The sequence below is a fragment of the Salmo salar genome, chromosome 03 (genome assembly GCF_965601325.2).
Source record: "Salmo salar chromosome 03, fSalSal1, whole genome shotgun sequence".
Lineage (NCBI taxonomy): Eukaryota > Metazoa > Chordata > Actinopteri > Salmoniformes > Salmonidae > Salmo > Salmo salar.
Window position 1 is genome coordinate 10,202,316 of NC_138293.1, and position 13,793 is coordinate 10,216,108.

Genomic DNA, 13,793 nt, shown 5'->3' on the forward strand with positions numbered 1-13,793 from the left:
TGTATGAAAATAAGTGAATGCAGAGCCCGAATAGCTCAGTCGGTAGAGCATCAGACTTTTAATCTGAGGGTCCAGGGTTCAAGTCCCTGTTCGGGCGCTGCTTTAATGTTCACCTTCCTTCACTAGGCAGTCTTTCCATACTTGTATTTGGTCAGATTTAAAAATGGCTTTACTGCGAAAGCATACCATGCGATTATCTGAGGACAGCGCCCCTCTTCCAAAAGCATACAAACATTTTCCAATCATATAGAGTCACGAAAGTCAGAAATAGCCATCAAATTAATCACTTACCTTTGAAGATTTTCATCTGGTTGCAGTCACAAGAGTCTCAGCTACACAATAAATGTTTGTTTTGTTCAATAAAGTCCCTCTTTATATCCCAAAAACTCAGTTTTGTTGGCGCGTTGTGTTCAGTAATCCACTGGCTCAAAGGCGGTCAAAACACGCAGACGAATACGTCCGAACAGTACCGGTAAAGTTTGTTGAAACATGTCAAACGATTTTTATAATTAATCTTCAGGTTGGCAATTGTCTAAATACTCGATAATATTTCAACCGGACAATAGCGTATTCAATAGAAAGGAAAAACAACGACGGGCACGCACTTGGTCATGTGCGCAAACCAGCACTGCATGCTTCCTCAGTCCACTGACAGAAGGTCTCATTCTTCTTCATTTTTCAGAAAACAATCCTGAAACAATGTCTAAAGACTGTTGACATCTAGTGGAAGCCATAGGAACTGCAATCTGGGTCCTAACCCATTAGAAACTCAATAGGCATTCAATTGAAAACTTCCCACGTCAAATAAAGTCCCACTTCCCGGATGGATTTTCCTCAGATTTTCACCTGCCATATCAGTTCTGTTATACTCACAGACATCATTTGAATGGTTTTGGAAACTTTAAAGTGTGTTCTATCCAAATCTACCATTTATATGCATATCCTAGATTCTGGGCCTGAGTAACAGGCAGTTTACTTTGGGCACTCTTCTCATCCAGATGTCGAATCACTTCCCCTAAGCCATAAGAAGTTAAAATCCGTGTTCGAAGACTGATTTAAGCCTGTGAATCAATCACACAGCATCATCTGATCTGGGAATTTGCAGTGTGACAGGCTTTTATGAGAGACAATTGTCATCTAAAGCAGAATTGGTTTGGTTGTTTTCGTTCGAGGTTTGTACTGTAAGCCACATTGGTACTTGTGTTGATTCATTGACTTCGCTGTTTAAAGGAGGTAGAGATTGCACACATAAAAACACTGACCACGACGTGATTTGAACACGCAACCTTCTGATCTGGAGTCAGACGCGCTACCGTTGCGCCACGAGGTCTAGACAAAACGCGTCTTTGGAGGGGATGCCTAGTTCAGATTTCGTTGATTGTATCATTTGGAATGGAGGCCTGGATCTCTTGGGAAATGTATTATCTGACAATGCCCCCTCGTCAGCACGTGCCTCTGCCCGACAGGTTAGGTGTATGAAAATAAGTGAATGCAGAGCCCGAATAGCTCAGTCGGTAGAGCATCAGACTTTTAATCTGAGGGTCCAGGGTTCAAGTCCCTGTTCGGGCGCTGCTTTAATGTTCACCTTCCTTCACTAGGCAGTCTTTCCATACTTGTATTTGGTCAGATTTAAAAATGGCTTTACTGCGAAAGCATACCATGCGATTATCTGAGGACAGCGCCCCTCTTCCAAAAGCATACAAACATTTTCCAATCATATAGAGTCACGAAAGTCAGAAATAGCCATCAAATTAATCACTTACCTTTGAAGATTTTCATCTGGTTGCAGTCACAAGAGTCTCAGCTACACAATAAATGTTTGTTTTGTTCAATAAAGTCCCTCTTTATATCCCAAAAACTCAGTTTTGTTGGCGCGTTGTGTTCAGTAATCCACTGGCTCAAAGGCGGTCAAAACACGCAGACGAATACGTCCGAACAGTACCGGTAAAGTTTGTTGAAACATGTCAAACGATTTTTATAATTAATCTTCAGGTTGGCAATTGTCTAAATACTCGATAATATTTCAACCAGACAATAGCGTATTCAATAGAAAGGAAAAACAACGACGGGCACGCACTTGGTCATGTGCGCAAACCAGCACTGCATGCTTCCTCAGTCCACTGACAGAAGGTCTCATTCTTCTTCATTTTTCAGAAAACAATCCTGAAACAATGTCTAAAGACTGTTGACATCTAGTGGAAGCCATAGGAACTGCAATCTGGGTCCTAACCCATTAGAAACTCAATAGGCATTCAATTGAAAACTTCCCACGTCAAATAAAGTCCCACTTCCCGGATGGATTTTCCTCAGATTTTCACCTGCCATATCAGTTCTGTTATACTCACAGACATCATTTGAATGGTTTTGGAAACTTTAAAGTGTGTTCTATCCAAATCTACCATTTATATGCATATCCTAGATTCTGGGCCTGAGTAACAGGCAGTTTACTTTGGGCACTCTTCTCATCCAGATGTCGAATCACTTCCCCTAAGCCATAAGAAGTTAAAATCCGTGTTCGAAGACTGATTTAAGCCTGTCAATCAATCACACAGCATCATCTGATCTGGGAATTTGCAGTGTGACAGGCTTTTATGAGAGACAATTGTCATCTAAAGCAGAATTGGTTTGGTTGTTTTCGTTCGAGGTTTGTACTGTAAGCCACATTGGTACTTGTGTTGATTCATTGACTTCGCTGTTTAAAGGAGGTAGAGATTGCACACATAAAAACACTGACCACGACGTGATTTGAACACGCAACCTTCTGATCTGGAGTCAGACGCGCTACCGTTGCGCCACGAGGTCTAGACAAAACGCGTCTTTGGAGGGGATGCCTAGTTCAGATTTCGTTGATTGTATCATTTGGAATGGAGGCCTGGATCTCTTGGGAAATGTATTATCTGACAATGCCCCCTCGTCAGCACGTGCCTCTGCCCGACAGGTTAGGTGTATGAAAATAAGTAAATGCAGAGCCCGAATAGCTCAGTCGGTAGAGCATCAGACTTTTAATCTGAGGGTCCAGGGTTCAAGTCCCTGTTCGGGCGCTGCTTTAATGTTCACCTTCCTTCACTAGGCAGTCTTTCCATACTTGTATTTGGTCAGATTTAAAAATGGCTTTACTGCGAAAGCATACCATGCGATTATCTGAGGACAGCGCCCCTCTTCCAAAAGCATACAAACATTTTCCAATCATATAGAGTCACGAAAGTCAGAAATAGCCATCAAATTAATCACTTACCTTTGAAGATTTTCATCTGGTTGCAGTCACAAGAGTCTCAGCTACACAATAAATGTTTGTTTTGTTCAATAAAGTCCCTCTTTATATCCCAAAAACTCAGTTTTGTTGGCGCGTTGTGTTCAGTAATCCACTGGCTCAAAGGCGGTCAAAACACGCAGACGAATACGTCCGAACAGTACCGGTAAAGTTTGTTGAAACATGTCAAACGATTTTTATAATTAATCTTCAGGTTGGCAATTGTCTAAATACTCGATAATATTTCAACCGGACAATAGCGTATTCAATAGAAAGGAAAAACAACGACGGGCACGCACTTGGTCATGTGCGCAAACCAGCACTGCATGCTTCCTCAGTCCACTGACAGAAGGTCTCATTCTTCTTCATTTTTCAGAAAACAATCCTGAAACAATGTCTAAAGACTGTTGACATCTAGTGGAAGCCATAGGAACTGCAATCTGGGTCCTAACCCATTAGAAACTCAATAGGCATTCAATTGAAAACTTCCCACGTCAAAAAAAGTCCCACTTCCCGGATGGATTTTCCTCAGATTTTCACCTGCCATATCAGTTCTGTTATACTCACAGACATCATTTGAATGGTTTTGGAAACTTTAAAGTGTGTTCTATCCAAATCTACCATTTATATGCATATCCTAGATTCTGGGCCTGAGTAACAGGCAGTTTACTTTGGGCACTCTTCTCATCCAGATGTCGAATCACTTCCCCTAAGCCATAAGAAGTTAAAATCCGTGTTCGAAGACTGATTTAAGCCTGTGAATCAATCACACAGCATCATCTGATCTGGGAATTTGCAGTGTGACAGGCTTTTATGAGAGACAATTGTCATCTAAAGCAGAATTGGTTTGGTTGTTTTCGTTCGAGGTTTGTACTGTAAGCCACATTGGTACTTGTGTTGATTCATTGACTTCGCTGTTTAAAGGAGGTAGAGATTGCACACATAAAAACACTGACCACGACGTGATTTGAACACGCAACCTTCTGATCTGGAGTCAGACGCGCTACCGTTGCGCCACGAGGTCTAGACAAAACGCGTCTTTGGAGGGGATGCCTAGTTCAGATTTCGTTGATTGTATCATTTGGAATGGAGGCCTGGATCTCTTGGGAAATGTATTATCTGACAATGCCCCCTCGTCAGCACGTGCCTCTGCCCGACAGGTTAGGTGTATGAAAATAAGTAAATGCAGAGCCCGAATAGCTCAGTCGGTAGAGCATCAGACTTTTAATCTGAGGGTCCAGGGTTCAAGTCCCTGTTCGGGCGCTGCTTTAATGTTCACCTTCCTTCACTAGGCAGTCTTTCCATACTTGTATTTGGTCAGATTTAAAAATGGCTTTACTGCGAAAGCATACCATGCGATTATCTGAGGACAGCGCCCCTCTTCCAAAAGCATACAAACATTTTCCAATCATATAGAGTCACGAAAGTCAGAAATAGCCATCAAATTAATCACTTACCTTTGAAGATTTTCATCTGGTTGCAGTCACAAGAGTCTCAGCTACACAATAAATGTTTGTTTTGTTCAATAAAGTCCCTCTTTATATCCCAAAAACTCAGTTTTGTTGGCGCGTTGTGTTCAGTAATCCACTGGCTCAAAGGCGGTCAAAACACGCAGACGAATACGTCCGAACAGTACCGGTAAAGTTTGTTGAAACATGTCAAACGATTTTTATAATTAATCTTCAGGTTGGCAATTGTCTAAATACTCGATAATATTTCAACCGGACAATAGCGTATTCAATAGAAAGGAAAAACAACGACGGGCACGCACTTGGTCATGTGCGCAAACCAGCACTGCATGCTTCCTCAGTCCACTGACAGAAGGTCTCATTCTTCTTCATTTTTCAGAAAACAATCCTGAAACAATGTCTAAAGACTGTTGACATCTAGTGGAAGCCATAGGAACTGCAATCTGGGTCCTAACCCATTAGAAACTCAATAGGCATTCAATTGAAAACTTCCCACATCAAAAAAAATCCCACTTCCCGGATGGATTTTCCTCAGATTTTCACCTGCCATATCAGTTCTGTTATACTCACAGACATCATTTGAATGGTTTTGGAAACTTTAAAGTGTGTTCTATCCAAATCTACCATTTATATGCATATCCTAGATTCTGGGCCTGAGTAACAGGCAGTTTACTTTGGGCACTCTTCTCATCCAGATGTCGAATCACTTCCCCTAAGCCATAAGAAGTTAAAATCCGTGTTCGAAGACTGATTTAAGCCTGTGAATCAATCACACAGCATCATCTGATCTGGGAATTTGCAGTGTGACAGGCTTTTATGAGAGACAATTGTCATCTAAAGCAGAATTGGTTTGGTTGTTTTCGTTCGAGGTTTGTACTGTAAGCCACATTGGTACTTGTGTTGATTCATTGACTTCGCTGTTTAAAGGAGGTAGAGATTGCACACATAAAAACACTGACCACGACGTGATTTGAACACGCAACCTTCTGATCTGGAGTCAGACGCGCTACCGTTGCGCCACGAGGTCTAGACAAAACGCGTCTTTGGAGGGGATGCCTAGTTCAGATTTCGTTGATTGTATCATTTGGAATGGAGGCCTGGATCTCTTGGGAAATGTATTATCTGACAATGCCCCCTCGTCAGCACGTGCCTCTGCCCGACAGGTTAGGTGTATGAAAATAAGTGAATGCAGAGCCCGAATAGCTCAGTCGGTAGAGCATCAGACTTTTAATCTGAGGGTCCAGGGTTCAAGTCCCTGTTCGGGCGCTGCTTTAATGTTCACCTTCCTTCACTAGGCAGTCTTTCCATACTTGTATTTGGTCAGATTTAAAAATGGCTTTACTGCGAAAGCATACCATGCGATTATCTGAGGACAGCGCCCCTCTTCCAAAAGCATACAAACATTTTCCAATCATATAGAGTCACGAAAGTCAGAAATAGCCATCAAATTAATCACTTACCTTTGAAGATTTTCATCTGGTTGCAGTCACAAGAGTCTCAGCTACACAATAAATGTTTGTTTTGTTCAATAAAGTCCCTCTTTATATCCCAAAAACTCAGTTTTGTTGGCGCGTTGTGTTCAGTAATCCACTGGCTCAAAGGCGGTCAAAACACGCAGACGAATACGTCCGAACAGTACCGGTAAAGTTTGTTGAAACATGTCAAACGATTTTTATAATTAATCTTCAGGTTGGCAATTGTCTAAATACTCGATAATATTTCAACCGGACAATAGCGTATTCAATAGAAAGGAAAAACAACGACGGGCACGCACTTGGTCATGTGCGCAAACCAGCACTGCATGCTTCCTCAGTCCACTGACAGAAGGTCTCATTCTTCTTCATTTTTCAGAAAACAATCCTGAAACAATGTCTAAAGACTGTTGACATCTAGTGGAAGCCATAGGAACTGCAATCTGGGTCCTAACCCATTAGAAACTCAATAGGCATTCAATTGAAAACTTCCCACGTCAAATAAAGTCCCACTTCCCGGATGGATTTTCCTCAGATTTTCACCTGCCATATCAGTTCTGTTATACTCACAGACATCATTTGAATGGTTTTGGAAACTTTAAAGTGTGTTCTATCCAAATCTACCATTTATATGCATATCCTAGATTCTGGGCCTGAGTAACAGGCAGTTTACTTTGGGCACTCTTCTCATCCAGATGTCGAATCACTTCCCCTAAGCCATAAGAAGTTAAAATCCGTGTTCGAAGACTGATTTAAGCCTGTCAATCAATCACACAGCATCATCTGATCTGGGAATTTGCAGTGTGACAGGCTTTTATGAGAGACAATTGTCATCTAAAGCAGAATTGGTTTGGTTGTTTTCGTTCGAGGTTTGTACTGTAAGCCACATTGGTACTTGTGTTGATTCATTGACTTCGCTGTTTAAAGGAGGTAGAGATTGCACACATAAAAACACTGACCACGACGTGATTTGAACACGCAACCTTCTGATCTGGAGTCAGACGCGCTACCGTTGCGCCACGAGGTCTAGACAAAACGCGTCTTTGGAGGGGATGCCTAGTTCAGATTTCGTTGATTGTATCATTTGGAATGGAGGCCTGGATCTCTTGGGAAATGTATTATCTGACAATGCCCCCTCGTCAGCACGTGCCTCTGCCCGACAGGTTAGGTGTATGAAAATAAGTAAATGCAGAGCCCGAATAGCTCAGTCGGTAGAGCATCAGACTTTTAATCTGAGGGTCCAGGGTTCAAGTCCCTGTTCGGGCGCTGCTTTAATGTTCACCTTCCTTCACTAGGCAGTCTTTCCATACTTGTATTTGGTCAGATTTAAAAATGGCTTTACTGCGAAAGCATACCATGCGATTATCTGAGGACAGCGCCCCTCTTCCAAAAGCACACAAACATTTTCCAATCATATAGAGTCACGAAAGTCAGAAATAGCGATCAAATTAATCACTTACCTTTGAAGATTTTCATCTGGTTGCAGTCACAAGAGTCTCAGCTACACAATAAATGTTTGTTTTGTTCAATAAAGTCCCTCTTTATATCCCAAAAACTCAGTTTTGTTGGCGCGTTGTGTTCAGTAATCCACTGGCTCAAAGGCGGTCAAAACACGCAGACGAATACGTCCGAACAGTACCGGTAAAGTTTGTTGAAACATGTCAAACGATTTTTATAATTAATCTTCAGGTTGGCAATTGTCTAAATACTCGATAATATTTCAACCGGACAATAGCGTATTCAATAGAAAGGAAAAACAACGACGGGCACGCACTTGGTCATGTGCGCAAACCAGCACTGCATGCTTCCTCAGTCCACTGACAGAAGGTCTCATTCTTCTTCATTTTTCAGAAAACAATCCTGAAACAATGTCTAAAGACTGTTGACATCTAGTGGAAGCCATAGGAACTGCAATCTGGGTCCTAACCCATTAGAAACTCAATAGGCATTCAATTGAAAACTTCCCACATCAAAAAAAATCCCACTTCCCGGATGGATTTTCCTCAGATTTTCACCTGCCATATCAGTTCTGTTATACTCACAGACATCATTTGAACGGTTTTGGAAACTTTAAAGTGTGTTCTATCCAAATCTACCATTTATATGCATATCCTAGATTCTGGGCCTGGGTAACAGGCAGTTTACTTTGGGCACTCTTCTCATCCAGATGTCGAATCACTTCCCCTAAGCCATAAGAAGTTAAAATCCGTGTTCGAAGACTGATTTAAGCCTGTCAATCAATCACACAGCATCATCTGATCTGGGAATTTGCAGTGTGACAGGCTTTTATGAGAGACAATTGTCATCTAAAGCAGAATTGGTTTGGTTGTTTTCGTTCGAGGTTTGTACTGTAAGCCACATTGGTACTTGTGTTGATTCATTGACTTCGCTGTTTAAAGGAGGTAGAGATTGCACACATAAAAACACTGACCACGACGTGATTTGAACACGCAACCTTCTGATCTGGAGTCAGACGCGCTACCGTTGCGCCACGAGGTCTAGACAAAACGCGTCTTTGGAGGGGATGCCTAGTTCAGATTTCGTTGATTGTATCATTTGGAATGGAGGCCTGGATCTCTTGGGAAATGTATTATCTGACAATGCCCCCTCGTCAGCACGTGCCTCTGCCCGACAGGTTAGGTGTATGAAAATAAGTAAATGCAGAGCCCGAATAGCTCAGTCGGTAGAGCATCAGACTTTTAATCTGAGGGTCCAGGGTTCAAGTCCCTGTTCGGGCGCTGCTTTAATGTTCACCTTCCTTCACTAGGCAGTCTTTCCATACTTGTATTTGGTCAGATTTAAAAATGGCTTTACTGCGAAAGCATACCATGCGATTATCTGAGGACAGCTCCCCTCTTCCAAAAGCACACAAACATTTTCCAATCATATAGAGTCACGAAAGTCAGAAATAGCGATCAAATTAATCACTTACCTTTGAAGATTTTCATCTGGTTGCAGTCACAAGAGTCTCAGCTACACAATAAATGTTTGTTTTGTTCAATAAAGTCCCTCTTTATATCCCAAAAACTCAGTTTTGTTGGCGCGTTGTGTTCAGTAATCCACTGGCTCAAAGGCGGTCAAAACACGCAGACGAATACGTCCGAACAGTACCGGTAAAGTTTGTTGAAACATGTCAAACGATTTTTATAATTAATCTTCAGGTTGGCAATTGTCTAAATACTCGATAATATTTCAACCGGACAATAGCGTATTCAATAGAAAGGAAAAACAACGACGGGCACGCACTTGGTCATGTGCGCAAACCAGCACTGCATGCTTCCTCAGTCCACTGACAGAAGGTCTCATTCTTCTTCATTTTTCAGAAAACAATCCTGAAACAATGTCTAAAGACTGTTGACATCTAGTGGAAGCCATAGGAACTGCAATCTGGGTCCTAACCCATTAGAAACTCAATAGGCATTCAATTGAAAACTTCCCACATCAAAAAAAATCCCACTTCCCGGATGGATTTTCCTCAGATTTTCACCTGCCATATCAGTTCTGTTATACTCACAGACATCATTTGAATGGTTTTGGAAACTTTAAAGTGTGTTCTATCCAAATCTAACATTTATATGCATATCCTAGATTCTGGGCCTGAGTAACAGGCAGTTTACTTTGGGCACTCTTCTCATCCAGATGTCGAATCACTTCCCCTAAGCCATAAGAAGTTAAAATCTGTGTTCGAAGACTGATTTAAGCCTGTGAATCAATCACACAGCATCATCTGATCTGGGAATTTGCAGTGTGACAGGCTTTTATGAGAGACAATTGTCATCTAAAGCAGAATTGGTTTGGTTGTTTTCGTTCGAGGTTTGTACTGTAAGCCACATTGGTACTTGTGTTGATTCATTGACTTCGCTGTTTAAAGGAGGTAGAGATTGCACACATAAAAACACTCACCACGACGTGATTTGAACACGCAACCTTCTGATCTGGAGTCAGACGCGCTACCGTTGCGCCACGAGGTCTAGACAAAACGCGTCTTTGGAGGGGATGCCTAGTTCAGATTTCGTTGATTGTATCATTTGGAATGGAGGCCTGGATCTCTTGGGAAATGTATTATCTGACAATGCCCCCTCGTCAGCACGTGCCTCTGCCCGACAGGTTAGGTGTATGAAAATAAGTGAATGCAGAGCCCGAATAGCTCAGTCGGTAGAGCATCAGACTTTTAATCTGAGGGTCCAGGGTTCAAGTCCCTGTTCGGGCGCTGCTTTAATGTTCACCTTCCTTCACTAGGCAGTCTTTCCATACTTGTATTTGGTCAGATTTAAAAATGGCTTTACTGCGAAAGCATACCATGCGATTATCTGAGGACAGCGCCCCTCTTCCAAAAGCATACAAACATTTTCCAATCATATAGAGTCACGAAAGTCAGAAATAGCCATCAAATTAATCACTTACCTTTGAAGATTTTCATCTGGTTGCAGTCACAAGAGTCTCAGCTACACAATAAATGTTTGTTTTGTTCAATAAAGTCCCTCTTTATATCCCAAAAACTCAGTTTTGTTGGCGCGTTGTGTTCAGTAATCCACTGGCTCAAAGGCGGTCAAAACACGCAGACGAATACGTCCGAACAGTACCGGTAAAGTTTGTTGAAACATGTCAAACGATTTTTATAATTAATCTTCAGGTTGGCAATTGTCTAAATACTCGATAATATTTCAACCGGACAATAGCGTATTCAATAGAAAGGAAAAACAACGACGGGCACGCACTTGGTCATGTGCGCAAACCAGCACTGCATGCTTCCTCAGTCCACTGACAGAAGGTCTCATTCTTCTTCATTTTTCAGAAAACAATCCTGAAACAATGTCTAAAGACTGTTGACATCTAGTGGAAGCCATAGGAACTGCAATCTGGGTCCTAACCCATTAGAAACTCAATAGGCATTCAATTGAAAACTTCCCACATCAAAAAAAATCCCACTTCCCGGATGGATTTTCCTCAGATTTTCACCTGCCATATCAGTTCTGTTATACTCACAGACATCATTTGAACGGTTTTGGAAACTTTAAAGTGTGTTCTATCCAAATCTAACATTTATATGCATATCCTAGATTCTGGGCCTGAGTAACAGGCAGTTTACTTTGGGCACTCTTCTCATCCAGATGTCGAATCACTTCCCCTAAGCCATAAGAAGTTAAAATCTGTGTTCGAAGACTGATTTAAGCCTGTGAATCAATCACACAGCATCATCTGATCTGGGAATTTGCAGTGTGACAGGCTTTTATGAGAGACAATTGTCATCTAAAGCAGAATTGGTTTGGTTGTTTTCGTTCGAGGTTTGTACTGTAAGCCACATTGGTACTTGTGTTGATTCATTGACTTCGCTGTTTAAAGGAGGTAGAGATTGCACACATAAAAACACTCACCACGACGTGATTTGAACACGCAACCTTCTGATCTGGAGTCAGACGCGCTACCGTTGCGCCATAAGGTCTAGACAAAACGCGTCTTTGGAGGGGATGCCTAGTTCAGATTTCGTTGATTGTATCATTTGGAATGGAGGCCTGGATCTCTTGGGAAATGTATTATCTGACAATGCCCCCTCGTCAGCACGTGCCTCTGCCCGACAGGTTAGGTGTATGAAAATAAGTGAATGCAGAGCCCGAATAGCTCAGTCGGTAGAGCATCAGACTTTTAATCTGAGGGTCCAGGGTTCAAGTCCCTGTTCGGCGCTGCTTTAATGTTCACCTTCCTTCACTAGGCAGTCTTTCCATACTTGTATTTGGTCAGATTTAAAAATGGCTTTACTGCGAAAGCATACCATGCGATTATCTGAGGACAGCGCCCCTCTTCCAAAAGCATACAAACATTTTCCAATCATATAGAGTCACGAAAGTCAGAAATAGCCATCAAATTAATCACTTACCTTTGAAGATTTTCATCTGGTTGCAGTCACAAGAGTCTCAGCTACACAATAAATGTTTGTTTTGTTCAATAAAGTCCCTCTTTATATCCCAAAAACTCAGTTTTGTTGGCGCGTTGTGTTCAGTAATCCACTGGCTCAAAGGCGGTCAAAACACGCAGACGAATACGTCCGAACAGTACCGGTAAAGTTTGTTGAAACATGTCAAACGATTTTTATAATTAATCTTCAGGTTGGCAATTGTCTAAATACTCGATAATATTTCAACCGGACAATAGCGTATTCAATAGAAAGGAAAAACAACGACGGGCACGCACTTGGTCATGTGCGCAAACCAGCACTGCATGCTTCCTCAGTCCACTGACAGAAGGTCTCATTCTTCTTCATTTTTCAGAAAACAATCCTGAAACAATGTCTAAAGACTGTTGACATCTAGTGGAAGCCATAGGAACTGCAATCTGGGTCCTAACCCATTAGAAACTCAATAGGCATTCAATTGAAAACTTCCCACATCAAAAAAAATCCCACTTCCCGGATGGATTTTCCTCAGATTTTCACCTGCCATATCAGTTCTGTTATACTCACAGACATCATTTGAATGGTTTTGGAAACTTTAAAGTGTGTTCTATCCAAATCTACCATTTATATGCATATCCTAGATTCTGGGCCTGAGTAACAGGCAGTTTACTTTGGGCACTCTTCTCATCCAGATGTCGAATCACTTCCCCTAAGCCATAAGAAGTTAAAATCCGTGTTCGAAGACTGATTTAAGCCTGTCAATCAATCACACAGCATCATCTGATCTGGGAATTTGCAGTGTGACAGGCTTTTATGAGAGACAATTGTCATCTAAAGCAGAATTGGTTTGGTTGTTTTCGTTCGAGGTTTGTACTGTAAGCCACATTGGTACTTGTGTTGATTCATTGACTTCGCTGTTTAAAGGAGGTAGAGATTGCACACATAAAAACACTGACCACGACGTGATTTGAACACGCAACCTTCTGATCTGGAGTTAGACGCGCTACCGTTGCGCCACGAGGTCTAGACAAAACGCGTCTTTGGAGGGGATGCCTAGTTCAGATTTCGTTGATTGTATCATTTGGAATGGAGGCCTGGATCTCTTGGGAAATGTATTATCTGACAATGCCCCCTCGTCAGCACGTGCCTCTGCCCGACAGGTTAGGTGTATGAAAATAAGTAAATGCAGAGCCCGAATAGCTCAGTCGGTAGAGCATCAGACTTTTAATCTGAGGGTCCAGGGTTCAAGTCCCTGTTCGGGCGCTGCTTTAATGTTCACCTTCCTTCACTAGGCAGTCTTTCCATACTTGTATTTGGTCAGATTTAAAAATGGCTTTACTGCGAAAGCATACCATGCGATTATCTGAGGACAGCGCCCCTCTTCCAAAAGCATACAAACATTTTCCAATCATATAGAGTCACGAAAGTCAGAAATAGCCATCAAATTAATCACTTACCTTTGAAGATTTTCATCTGGTTGCAGTCACAAGAGTCTCAGCTACACAATAAATGTTTGTTTTGTTCAATAAAGTCCCTTTTTATATCCCAAAAACTCAGTTTTGTTGGCGCGTTGTGTTCAGTAATCCACTGGCTCAAAGGCGGTCAAAACACGCAGACGAATACGTCCGAACAGTACCGGTAAAGTTTGTTGAAACATGTCAAACGATTTTTATAATTAATCTTCAGGTTGGCAATTGTCTAAATACTCGATA

The 13,793-nt window shown here is 41.8% G+C and overlaps 18 non-coding genes across 18 annotated transcripts; 10 read left to right on the top strand and 8 right to left on the bottom strand.

Moving 5' to 3' along the window:
- The first annotated feature begins 24 nt into the window (after positions 1-24).
- Positions 25-97, top strand: trnak-uuu (transfer RNA lysine (anticodon UUU)). The gene has a single exon. It is a non-coding gene; the product is annotated as a tRNA-Lys (tRNA).
- Positions 98-1,258: 1,161 nt separating this feature from the next.
- On the bottom strand, positions 1,259-1,330 carry trnaw-cca (transfer RNA tryptophan (anticodon CCA)). Its single transcript has one exon. It is a non-coding gene; the product is annotated as a tRNA-Trp (tRNA).
- Positions 1,331-1,496: 166 nt separating this feature from the next.
- On the top strand, positions 1,497-1,569 carry trnak-uuu (transfer RNA lysine (anticodon UUU)). Its single transcript has one exon. It is a non-coding gene; the product is annotated as a tRNA-Lys (tRNA).
- A 1,161-nt stretch (positions 1,570-2,730) lies between these two features.
- Positions 2,731-2,802, bottom strand: trnaw-cca (transfer RNA tryptophan (anticodon CCA)). The gene has a single exon. It is a non-coding gene; the product is annotated as a tRNA-Trp (tRNA).
- A 166-nt stretch (positions 2,803-2,968) lies between these two features.
- On the top strand, positions 2,969-3,041 carry trnak-uuu (transfer RNA lysine (anticodon UUU)). Its single transcript has one exon. It is a non-coding gene; the product is annotated as a tRNA-Lys (tRNA).
- Positions 3,042-4,202: 1,161 nt separating this feature from the next.
- trnaw-cca (transfer RNA tryptophan (anticodon CCA)) lies at positions 4,203-4,274 on the bottom strand. The gene has a single exon. It is a non-coding gene; the product is annotated as a tRNA-Trp (tRNA).
- A 166-nt stretch (positions 4,275-4,440) lies between these two features.
- Positions 4,441-4,513, top strand: trnak-uuu (transfer RNA lysine (anticodon UUU)). Its single transcript has one exon. It is a non-coding gene; the product is annotated as a tRNA-Lys (tRNA).
- Positions 4,514-5,674: 1,161 nt separating this feature from the next.
- Positions 5,675-5,746, bottom strand: trnaw-cca (transfer RNA tryptophan (anticodon CCA)). Its single transcript has one exon. It is a non-coding gene; the product is annotated as a tRNA-Trp (tRNA).
- Positions 5,747-5,912: 166 nt separating this feature from the next.
- Positions 5,913-5,985, top strand: trnak-uuu (transfer RNA lysine (anticodon UUU)). Its single transcript has one exon. It is a non-coding gene; the product is annotated as a tRNA-Lys (tRNA).
- A 1,161-nt stretch (positions 5,986-7,146) lies between these two features.
- On the bottom strand, positions 7,147-7,218 carry trnaw-cca (transfer RNA tryptophan (anticodon CCA)). Its single transcript has one exon. It is a non-coding gene; the product is annotated as a tRNA-Trp (tRNA).
- A 166-nt stretch (positions 7,219-7,384) lies between these two features.
- On the top strand, positions 7,385-7,457 carry trnak-uuu (transfer RNA lysine (anticodon UUU)). Its single transcript has one exon. It is a non-coding gene; the product is annotated as a tRNA-Lys (tRNA).
- Positions 7,458-8,618: 1,161 nt separating this feature from the next.
- On the bottom strand, positions 8,619-8,690 carry trnaw-cca (transfer RNA tryptophan (anticodon CCA)). The gene has a single exon. It is a non-coding gene; the product is annotated as a tRNA-Trp (tRNA).
- Positions 8,691-8,856: 166 nt separating this feature from the next.
- Positions 8,857-8,929, top strand: trnak-uuu (transfer RNA lysine (anticodon UUU)). The gene has a single exon. It is a non-coding gene; the product is annotated as a tRNA-Lys (tRNA).
- Positions 8,930-10,090: 1,161 nt separating this feature from the next.
- Positions 10,091-10,162, bottom strand: trnaw-cca (transfer RNA tryptophan (anticodon CCA)). The gene has a single exon. It is a non-coding gene; the product is annotated as a tRNA-Trp (tRNA).
- A 166-nt stretch (positions 10,163-10,328) lies between these two features.
- trnak-uuu (transfer RNA lysine (anticodon UUU)) lies at positions 10,329-10,401 on the top strand. The gene has a single exon. It is a non-coding gene; the product is annotated as a tRNA-Lys (tRNA).
- Positions 10,402-11,800: 1,399 nt separating this feature from the next.
- trnak-uuu (transfer RNA lysine (anticodon UUU)) lies at positions 11,801-11,874 on the top strand. The gene has a single exon. It is a non-coding gene; the product is annotated as a tRNA-Lys (tRNA).
- A 1,159-nt stretch (positions 11,875-13,033) lies between these two features.
- trnaw-cca (transfer RNA tryptophan (anticodon CCA)) lies at positions 13,034-13,105 on the bottom strand. The gene has a single exon. It is a non-coding gene; the product is annotated as a tRNA-Trp (tRNA).
- A 166-nt stretch (positions 13,106-13,271) lies between these two features.
- On the top strand, positions 13,272-13,344 carry trnak-uuu (transfer RNA lysine (anticodon UUU)). Its single transcript has one exon. It is a non-coding gene; the product is annotated as a tRNA-Lys (tRNA).
- Positions 13,345-13,793: the final 449 nt, after the last annotated feature.